This window comes from Rhea americana, unplaced genomic scaffold (assembly GCF_003343005.1).
Source record: "Rhea americana isolate MKP2758 unplaced genomic scaffold, rheAme1 scaffold_83, whole genome shotgun sequence".
Lineage (NCBI taxonomy): Eukaryota > Metazoa > Chordata > Aves > Rheiformes > Rheidae > Rhea > Rhea americana.
Genome location: NW_028187012.1, coordinates 542,061 through 553,216, shown reverse-complemented (window position 1 = coordinate 553,216; position 11,156 = coordinate 542,061). Strand labels below are relative to the sequence as shown.

General features: G+C 40.0%; 1 long non-coding RNA gene across 1 annotated transcript in view; it reads right to left on the bottom strand.

Moving 5' to 3' along the window:
• Positions 1-4,399: 4,399 nt before the first annotated feature.
• Positions 4,400-11,156, bottom strand: part of LOC146585263 (uncharacterized) — a 33,870-nt gene continuing 27,113 nt past the window's right edge. The window contains exons 4-5 of the long non-coding RNA XR_014898019.1: positions 8,949-9,078; positions 4,400-4,716 (exon numbers count right to left, since the gene is read on the bottom strand). This is a non-coding gene — a long non-coding RNA (uncharacterized LOC146585263). The remainder of the gene's footprint in view (positions 4,717-8,948; positions 9,079-11,156) is intronic.

The window sequence follows — 11,156 nt, the reverse complement described above, 5'->3', positions numbered from 1 at the left end:
GAGAAGTGAATGACAGATTTTCACATTTCAATATTTTGATTTACTGAATGGATTAACTTTAATACCAGACTTGTGTAAATTACCTTGACAGGACATTTCTAAATACTTATTTAGCTGTAATGTTCATTGCATGCATTTTATGTTGTTCACTATAAAAACCTTAATTGCTAGCTAATAAGATTTTTGTGACAACTTTCTTTACTCTAAAAAAATAAATTGGAATACTGACATTTAAAATAGAACTGGAAAAAAACCAGGCTTTTGCAAAACATGCGAGTTTCTAAGAAACACCTTTCTGGTGTTCCCCATGAAATAAATCTGTGTGCAAAAACACCTGTGGAGCATCTGTGTATTGTGCAAGTCCCCAGGTGAGAGGAATTCTCATTTTTGTAGGACTGTTTTTAAGTGTCTAGAGATATGTTGTAATTTGGTGTGATTGCATGTTTCTAATACTCAAACTCAATGGAAGGGGAATTCTGAGGTGTAGTCACCTGGGTATCAGCAGTAGTGAATAGTTACGTGTACCTTACCCTCTAAGGTGGTAAGTGAAGAATATAGGTGCTTAAGGCTCTGCCACACAAAAGTTTACATAGCTCATTTACATCAACAAGGGTTTAAGTTTAAGGACCTCTCTTGGAGCAACTGAGCTGAGGAGTTCTTTAATTGCTGAAGTTTTTCAGCTCCTGCTATCAGTGTGTAAGCCTTCAATGACATTTCAGTGGTGAGAGTCATCACCTAGGAATAAGGTTAAAGCTGTGACTTTCTGATGCAGTTTGTAGGTGATAGCTACATCTGTAGTCTGTGAGCAACTTTGGACTTCTATTGATGTTTCTTGCCTCCAAAGTCTACCATGCCAGGAATTATTAATTGCCAAATGCTGCAAATATATCAGTAGTTAAAAGCAAAGGAGAAAGGGGTGCTGTCCTTCTAGCCRTCATTTTCAGTGTTAACTGAGTTGTGTAAGGAAGCATGAATTGTTGCTTATCCATCTAATATGTAGTTTGTGGCAATCACAGGTTCGAAATCTGGAATTTGACAACTTTTCTTCATACCAGTGTTAATTAACTGAGCATAATTCAGTCACTGATGAATGAGACTGTGAAACCTGCAACCCTTCTATATCCTAGCTTGTTTTCCCTCTGCATATACCTGCCTGGTTACGTTAGCTGCGGCCTATGTTGCTTGCTTCCTAAGCTGCTGCTTTAGAGGGACTGAGTAGCTTAACCTTCTTACTCAAATTCTGCATCTTTTGATTTCATGCAGTTGAAACTTGTTGCACTGAGAGCGCTTTTCATTGGGTTTGGTAGAAGCCATYAGGCTTGGATTACTAAAGTATTCTTCAAAATTGTGAAGTGCCAAGTATCTTTGTGCCTGAAGATAGYGTACTAAAGCCAATATGGGCGTTTTTCCCCTTACTGCAGGGCTACCTATCACGTTGCAGTTCATCTGGTGCACCCTCYGTGTGATGAAAGATAACTGGATCCACCTTGTGTGGATCATCATGCACTGTAAAACTTTTGTTTTTCGTGCAGTTTGTTTTCAGGAATTCTCTGTAGTGTTGTTTTACTCGGCTAATTAGAAAAACTGCCATTGCCTGCTTTTAGTGGAAACATGTGTCTCCCTTTAATAAAGCCACACTGTTTTGGAAGTGCACCATCTAAGAGCTGACGTGAGTAGGCTTGGCTCTACCTTGTCAGTGCCTGTGGAGAATAAATTTAGCACGGCCCTGAGTGCCTTTGTTCTCATCCGTGTCCCCACAGCATTTCTGAAATTGCATAACGACATTCAGATGTATACAAGCAGAACGTAATGAGAAACAGGCAACAGCAAAATGACAGCGTTGTATGCTCTAACAGGGCTCAGTGGTATACCCAGACACTGCGCTCTTTATTTTGCTTATTTTCTTACTTGCCTCCCCCCTTGAAATGGCTGTTTTCTTTAGAAAAAAGTCTCTTTTTTTTTTTAATAAATGAAAAAAAAATCCCACCAGCGAAACGTTCTTGGGGTTATTAATGTGTGCTGTTTGGGCTCTCGTGTGCCTCTGTTAGAGCAGGCACGGGAGCCCTCAGGCAGAGGCACGCGTTCCCCTTCGCTTGTGCTTCGTCCTGCAGACCTCGATCTGCCTCGCTCTCTTTGCCTCCTACCCCTGCCCTCATTCGTGCGGAGCGGAGCGCTGCTGCCGAAACCTGCCTTTTTCTCCGTGCCACCTATCYCGTGTGCCGCCACCGAGTATCTGAGACCCCGCCGGGTAAAGTTGGGAGGGGGGGAGAAACCCCCTCTGCGCTGGTCCYGGTTTGAGACCTCCCTGAGCTCCTCCCGGTAGAGTTGCGTGAACCCAGAAGCGCAGCGGACCGAAACAAGGGGCAGCGTCAGCACGAAGCCCGGGCGCGATCAAACACTTATTCACCAGCCAGCTCGGCTGCCCCCGTAAAGCTAACGGGAAATAGCTCTGAACGTGTTCACCTTCCAGGTGTTCTTCTTGTGTGTTTTTTTTTTTTAATTTCTTATAAACTGTAAGCTTTATTATATTTATATATTTATTATACTCTTGGTGATGTACTCCATCTAGTTGCTCTTGTCAGGCATAAGGTAACTTCAGACGATCGCTGGATCTAATTATAGAGCGATTTTCATTCTGGGTTCAGCTAAGTATTTTGTGGGGAAAATTAATAGAGAAATGGCTGTATAAGAAATTCAGCGGGTCTTGTGAGTACACAGTAAAGTTGCACGGGCTGATATTGGCATCTGTTTTGTAGGGTGAACATTTGGGGAAAACCCTCCTTTGGGGATGAAAGGGCAYTGGTTATTTTTAAATCACAATGCTGAAAAATATTTTCTATGCGAGCTAGAATAGGAGATGTTTCTTAAAGACAAGTGGCTTAACTAGAAAACCTGTTCTTTGCTGAAGTTTGCTGAGATCCAGTTTCTTTTTAATCCACTCCAAGGCCTCTTTGCACATTAAGTCTATTCTTACAATTAAATATGTAAGGGAAATTTTGGATGGAGATTTAAATGGCGGGCCCTCTGTGATGAAGCAATGCGTAAGACTGAGTGTACTCATTACACACAATTTTACAGTTAAAGCATGAGTGCCAATTCTGAAAATGAAATTACTAATGACTAGGAAGAACCAAACTTGAAAATAAGTGGCCGGGGTCRGCCACGGCAGTCAGCAGTCTCTCTCGGTAGTAACTGCTGTATGCTAGGCACTAACACCCACGCGATGAAAACCTCAGATTTGCACTGAAGCTTGGAGTGAGGCCAAAGATGAATAATAATCTGCTTGAAGATAAGTGTAGGCAAGAGTGTAATTTTTTTTTAATGCAAATTTCTGTGTAAAGGGGAGAAAAAGTCCAGTTATTTGTTTACCAAACRTATGTGCATGTTTGTACCTTCTGGGGTACCAGGCATGACCACCATTATGTTTGTACCTTCTTTGGTGTCCATCTCCAATATTAGTCATCTCCATTACTCCCCTGAATACTTCTTTAAGAAGTTATAAAATGGGACTTCAGCATGCTTTAACATTAGGCAGGATAAATCTCATCASCTTTTGTTCCTCTGTGATATAAGTTTCTTTTAAAGGAAGCACGTTGCAGGGAAAACCTCGTTGTGCCACTGGAAAGTAATGCAGTTCAATGTAGGTTGTCTCTAATCATCTCACTGAAAGAATTCCTACGGTCAGGGCACATGCACTTTTTTATGCAGTTGTCGACAATGTTTTCTTCTGCTCAACCACTGTTTTACACTAATCTCTTGTTCTAAATTGAATATATTTACTGTTAAATTGAAAAACTGTAGAGGGGAAAAAGAAGTGGAACTTGTTTGCAGCATTCTTTTAATTTGGAATGAATGCATATTATGGGTTAAACAACARAACCAAACCTCCCCAAAATACCCTGCTGTGTGATTAATTTTCTTCTTCCTTAGCACTCCAAAAATATAACGGGCATAGCAGCCGCATTAATGTTTCTTTAATGAGAATGAAAAGCTGACTGACTGGAGTTTATCTGGAAAATAATTTTCATTTCATTTGACTGTTGCTTTTTATGCCCAAATTGTGTTTTAATTAACTGTGACATAGAGATTTAGCTGGTAAAATTTATTCAGCTAAGCTGCAACGAACACGGGGAAATAGTAGGATTGAGTACAACATCTTGCTTTTCTGCTTTTCCTCTTCTCCAACTTTCCCCTAACTATTGTGTTCTTCTATGAAACCAATCTTGGGGGGAGGAGGGAAAGGAAGAAGTGTTTTCTTTTTTTTTTTCTTTTTTTTTCCCTCCATGGTGATAAAAATATTGTTGATTTTGCTGGCAAAGTAATTCACCAGTGGCTCATTTCCATCAGCTTTTATTTCACAGCAATTGTAAAATAAACCACTCGTAGCACATGCTGTTAATCTCTAGTCCCTGGGGTGTAACTGCTGTTGCACAGTATGGGTCATGTGCTAGCTAAAAYGTGCATTAAAAAGGTAGAAATTAATAGTACTAGCACCGATTCCAGGCTAAATGGTATTCAGTGGGCAAGGTAATTCCTTGAACGGTCCCCACCAATAGACTGTCTTGCAGGCTCCTTTTTAATTTCTGCATTAAAAGAGCTAAAGAGGCAAAATGAAGTTGGATGTCACAGCAAGGTCTGAAGAAAAGCTGTTTAGGCCAGAGTTCTGTGTTCTTACTGTGCTCTTCATCTGTCCTCTGCCTTTTCCCCAAGCTTCTCCTGTGTGAATACAAAAGTATAGCACTTAGCTTAATATATGCCTGCGTTATACTTGCTGTGCGTTGAGTCTTACTGCTTCTACTAATTCCAATAGTTTTTGGTTTTAAATGCACATTTAAAACCCATGTTTAGGAAAGAAAAAAGAAAAGAAAAATATTTGTCTCTAAATCGTCCACCTATAAAATCCACCACTAATCCAAGTTTAAAAGCATGGAAGTTCTCCAAACCTTTATTCTACATTTTTTTTTTTCCTTACAGCTGAAGGGTCCTATGATTTTGAAGGGTGATGGAGCCCTAGGCAAGGGAGAAACACAAGCAGGCAACGGAGACAAAACATTATGTCTGTAAAACTGCTATTCTTGTTCCACTTGCATAAATAAATAAATAAATTGAATCCCTTTTTGGAGCAAGTTAAGAATCTCAGCAGCACTTTGCATATCCCTGARAATATTGCGATCTCAGGGATTTGTGTTTTATTATGAGAATGTATTCAAATTTCTTTCCCTAAGCATAAAATATCCAATCTAGTTCTTAGAGAAGCCAGTAGTGAARCAGCCATTGATTTCCTTGTGGGAGAGGAAAGTTTGGTCCCCAGATGAATTTACAGCTTAATGCTACTTTTTGGTATTGTAATACAGAATGAAATGTTCTGAATAAAATATCTCCTCCTTGCCCACACGCACACCTCACAGTACTGCTGAGCTGGCATGTAAGGAAGGGGAGATAAAGAGGAATAATCAGCTACTAGCCTACATTTACACTGACAAAAGCAGACTATTTCCCTCCCGAGGCAAAGGAGACGGTGAGGAAAATTTGTGGTCCTTAACTAGGCTACTTCAGCTGCTCTGCCTCTTTGAAAGGGAGATTAAGTCATCATCGTGCCCTACCTTTTGTAAGGAGTGACTGTAGGAGAAAAGTAGAGGACTTCAGCGAGAAGAATAAACAAATAACCACCTAAAAACTAGATTTACGATTAYGTGTCTTGTTGTCTTTTGCCTGGCCTGTTCTGTTTCAGAATTTCATTGCTGTGCCTTTCAACAGCTAGCTAGTAAATATTGATAGTAATGTTTTTGATTTGGTGGTTTTGAGTCTTTTTTTTATATATATAAAATAATGGAAACTTAACATCTTAAATCTCACCAACATAGCAATATTCTTCTTGTTCTTTTTGAATTCCTGTAGGAATAAGGTTTTAAAGATTATTATTACAGTTATCTATTGCTATCAAGCACTTGCATGAACAAAAAAAGGGGGGGGGCTGGGGAAAAAGGAGTACTTTATATCCATAACTACAATGCATTAGTAAAAAAGTTTCTGAAGTGTTGAGTGATTTTAACAAGTTGAAGAGGGTTTGTAATTTCATTCTCCGTGTGTTTGACTTCCCACTGTTTGTTAGTTGGATCGCTTTACTTAAGCAGGACTCCAGCAACATGATATCTATGTAGTATTAAATAAAAGATTTGGTTCTCATGAGAAAACCTTTTTGCCTTCTGCTTCTGTTCTGGGTAAGTCTTTAACGCACAGGCTTTGTTTCTGTGCAGCTAGGAGAAATGTCTGTGTTTTGGCCTAAGAGATGCCTTCTAAAAATGGTTTGTCCATTTATGGCAAACGTGTAGCTCAAAGATACCGCATAGTTGATGCTTTTGCAGGACTGTTTTGCACCAAGGGTTGTAGAATACATTTGTGTTTGGCTGTTAAATAATCCTTTAAAAATGTTGGTTGTCATGAGACTGTAGGTTGAGCTTGTAGGGATTAAGTGCAGTGCTGCAGCGTCGGGGAGGTTTGCTGGAGGAGCTCTGCAAAGAGTGCCAGTCCTCAGCCCCACCGCTGCGCCTTGTCGGTCTAAATGCTCAAATACAAATGCTGCAAGCTCTTGCTTGTCTTATTGGAGTTCTCGGTGTTTGGCCTCTCACAGGACTTTGCCTGTTTTAACATACATGTTTTTGTATATATGCAAAGTTGCCTATGGGGAAGGTGGAGGAAAGCAAAGGCACTAAAATATTACTTGGAGGGATTTAATGTTAAACCATAATATTTGAAATCCATTCCTTCAGCGGCATAGATGCTTCACCTAAAGAATCCCCTGCTCCAAGGGCTCAGTCTCAAGCTCTTGGCGCTACAAGAACGTGTCAATTGGCACCAATCTGCAGGCAAAACATTCACGGGGGGAAGGAGTTCAAAAGGCTGCTCCCGCCTCCCTGCTGTGGTGCGATGCATTCGTGTGTGTGTGTATGTGCGTCTCTTCATTTTAAAACAGCAGTGGTCTCGAGATCAAGTATCAGTAGTGGCAGAGATGAAAAAAAAATACTTTCTGTCTGAGTGAGTTCTGTATTTCTCAGAACCGCATACTTGAAATGTYTGGGTATCTCATTTCGATACCGCTTGCTAAAGGAAGCTGGCTCTGGAAACAGCAAGTGTGGTCGCAAGAAATGGGCTATTGTAATAGAGCCTTCAGAAGGTGAAGCAAAATATCAAAATTATTCTGAATCCAGCAATTTTGCAGAATGCTGTTTGCATTCTACGTGTCATGTAAATTGGTTGGCAGATGCATTTAACTCATTATAAAATTTCTTGCAAGAACAGAGCCCTCTGTAGATATCTTTTTCCATGGAAAACACAAATTGTGATGGCATTCATGAATTTGATATTTGGCAATTAAAATTCCTGGTATTATGCTTTCCAATTAAAATATTATTTAACCAAGAGCTTTATATTGTGTTAGGTCAACTCAAAGCATTTGGCAATGTAATAGCAGCTGTCTAGATCTATCAAATGGAAGAAAGCACATTTCAGTGTAAAGTTTCCCATATTCTTTGGACTCTTTTTTTTAATCTGCATTCATCTTTTTAGCCAACCTTAACTGATTTTTTTCTTATTTTTTAAGTTATGCATATGTCAAAATTCAGTGCTGGCATTTCTTTGACTTTCTGTTTCTTTGACAAACTTGTGGTTTCTGTATGGAAAATGAGAAAGTATTCTTTGGACGTTTCTAACGTGACATGGAGTAAAATTGGAAATCACACAAAAAATGTTCTGTGTTATCAAGAACAGAAGGTATATCTCTGCTGGAGAGTAAAGACTGAGACAAACATTTTAATCTCTGGCTTTTTGTGCTGTATTCTTGCTTACTTTTGTATTCTGCTCACTATTAGCATACCTAAGGCTTTATACTATTTCTTATTTATTTAAGCTCATAATTGCTTTTCTAATAATAATAGTAATAACAAAGAGATTTAGTTAGCAGACAATGGGTGATAGTCATGCTGATGAAGTACAATTCAGCATCTTAGTTTTTGCAAGTCCTTCATTTTTAGGTGTGGTTCCTGCTACCCTAGGGTGACTCTATCATTGCTATGTATTATCTTAGCTACGGGAAAGAAGTGCTATTTGAAGGGGAGAGAAGAAGAACATTTGCTTGCTTGTATACATAATTTATCAAGCAAGCCATTGTTAGTATTTTTTAATACTGAAGGCAATCTRTCCTAAAAAGGTGTTCAACTGATTGCAGAGTTCGGAATCTGGAAAGATTGATTTGTTGCTACTAAAACGTAGCTTGTCTAAGGACTTTACTGCTGTTCTTCACAGTCAATAATAATACTAAAAGCTCAGCTAAGTATAAATAATGCAAATTGTACAAACTTCAGAGGCAGCATCACTCTCAATTCTCATGTCAGCTGAACACATCTGACACAAATTTTTTTAAAGTGTTGTTAGGGGATGTGACTTGTATTAATCCCTTTTCTTTCTGTGCCAACTCCCTTAACAAAAAGCTGCTGTTTCCAAGTATCTTTGAAATGGGTGGTATCACATGCTAACACAAGTGGTGCCTAAGAACATCAGATGGTAAATCCAAGCGTATTAATTACATCATTAAAGTAGCATTTGGTATACCACTGAGATACATTGCAATAACAATAACCTTCATGTGTAACACTCGCGCAGCCAGCCTGTAATGCAGTAGTCGTATACAACCGCGCGATGCCGTGCTGTCGTTGCGTGGGGTAACGGGGTGGGCTCAGAACCGCCAAAAAGCAGATACCGCCGTAAAAATGGCGCTGGCCGGTTCTGGGTGCGCGCCTGCCTCTACGAGGGGGCGCGTGTGCACGCGCGCCCGAATACTGAGGCGCCCCGAACGCTCGGCAAGCTACTCCGGAGAAGGCAGAGTTGCTTGGTTACATCTGCTGAAAACAATCTGTGCTGCGTATGAGAGCTCATGTCAGTATAGTAATTACTGCGGCGGAGAGAAAGCCTGCGCTAAATGTCATCTGCAGCTGACAAGCACGCGAAGCCAAGCGCTGCTAAATGATTCAGTTATTCCGAGGGCGCTTCGCTCTTCGTCTGGGATAAAATCATTTGTCCTGACTGTAAAACAAACAAACAAACACAAAACAAGAACAAAAAGAGGCGGCTTAGAGAGGAGGAGGGAAAAGAAGAAAACCAAAAGCCAGCCCAGTTAATGGAACTAATCAAGCTGAGAGAGAAATTTGAGCAAGACCTAATGGCAATTTTGAACAGTGATACAAAACACTTTTACTACAAATTGCTTAATAGTCGCCAGAATGCAAATTTCTGCCATTCTAGCTAGCACCCAGGAGAATATTGTTTTTTGAAATGCGTAGCAAACAAGATGTACTAAATGCAGCGTTTTTAGCAGATAGCCCACAGATGAGGCATGGAGCATTAACAAGTTACACATCATTGCTCAAATATTCCTCACTGGAGAAAAGACAAGAAAGAAGCAATATTCCAAAGTGCTCTTGCATTAACAATAGTAAGTGTTTTAACATGAAATTAAGTAAGTAAAAACAAAAAACAAACAAACGGGGACAAAAAAAGGACAAGAAAAGAAGTGCCARTTTCCCACGGTGGCTTTCGAGTGCGTGATGAGAAGTTCCTCACACAGAGGAACCATTTAACTACAAGGGACTATTTCTCTCTCTGGAGAACTTCRGACAATTCCTACTGAGCTTGGAAAGGTCTTACTGACTCTGAAATGTCACTAGAGCCAGGTGACACTTAATAAACGTTTTATATTGCATGGCGCAGTGTGGTGCAGCTACCTCTGAGATAAGGTCGCAAGCTGAGTAGGTACGTTGGTAACGCAGTGCGATACAGCATTGAAAACCGAGCTTGGCTTCCAAACCCAGCACAAAGGCACTAATATGGTACCATGCTAGAGGTAAAATGCCCTTCCTCTTGGTTATTGCAGCTCTGTTGCGTGATCCACAGTGATCAAGGATGGGAAAGGTGACAGACGTTGCGGGTCTTGAGTCCACTGCAAAATTCCCTGTGACTGTGCAGGTCTCCCTGACTGAACCCTGGAGAGAAACCTAAGCTCATGTGACTTTGTTAGCTTCCTAGAAATCCGAGCTTTAATCTTTTTCTATCTCAACTTCCTTTGTTATAGACAGGAGAAGGAGCCCTCCTTTTCTTGCATCTTTTTGCTTAATGGTGAGGGGAGTGGGTATTTTCCCTCCCAGACGTTTTTACAATCTGTTTCTTTCCARCTTACAACACCTGGCTATTTGCAATCCCCGAGCGCTAGCTGTAATGCAAACAATACATAATATCATAGTCTTATGCCAAGAAGAAAGAAAACTGATGCTGAAGGGTATGTTATTAGTACCAGGAGAACTTCATTAAATCTAGATGAGGGAAAAAGGAAGTGCAAGAAGGGCAGTGCCAAGAAAAATTAGCAGGTAAGGCAGAAGCTAGTCGAAAACCTCTTTCTAAAAGGCTTTTTGTCATTCTTAAATGCAGAAGCAGCCTTGCCATCTATGTATCTTGGGTTTCCTATCGGTAATGTATTCTATTTGTTGTACAGTTATGATATGATCATTGAGTAACTGAATTGAAATTGCTCTCAAATTCCACGTGATATGCCAAAAGAAAATGTGGCAAGGAGCATATCAGGGAAACAAAACGTAAAATACATGTAGAATTACAGGATGGGATTTTATAGCAGTTTGAAATAACAAACTTGACAAGACTATGTTGTTATTTGTAAGAACAGGCTGCTTTTGTCAAGCACATCAGATATGAACAATAGCAAAATAGTAGATTTGTTAAGGTTTCCTTTGCATTGTGGGAAATCTCTTCCTGCATGAGTAAACTGTATTATTCTTGTTATTGCTAAAATCAGAAAATTACCTTTTTATTAGATAAAGGGAGAACTGCACGTTAGAATTGAGAGAGAATGTTTTTCCAGCCTGTAACTGAAGTTTTGTCTGTACAGGGTTATTATTTTGCAGCGATCCGTGGCATATGAACTATTGCAGAGGAGATGGTTTTTGAGAGATGTGTCCATRTGGCCAGATGTATCTAACTACACTCTAAATAACCGCTTCCATACCGTGGTCCGTGTATGTACACCAAGACGTTTGTCACGCTGCTGGCTATGTCTTGCAAATTTTTGCCTGCAGGGTATTGTGGGCTTTCTT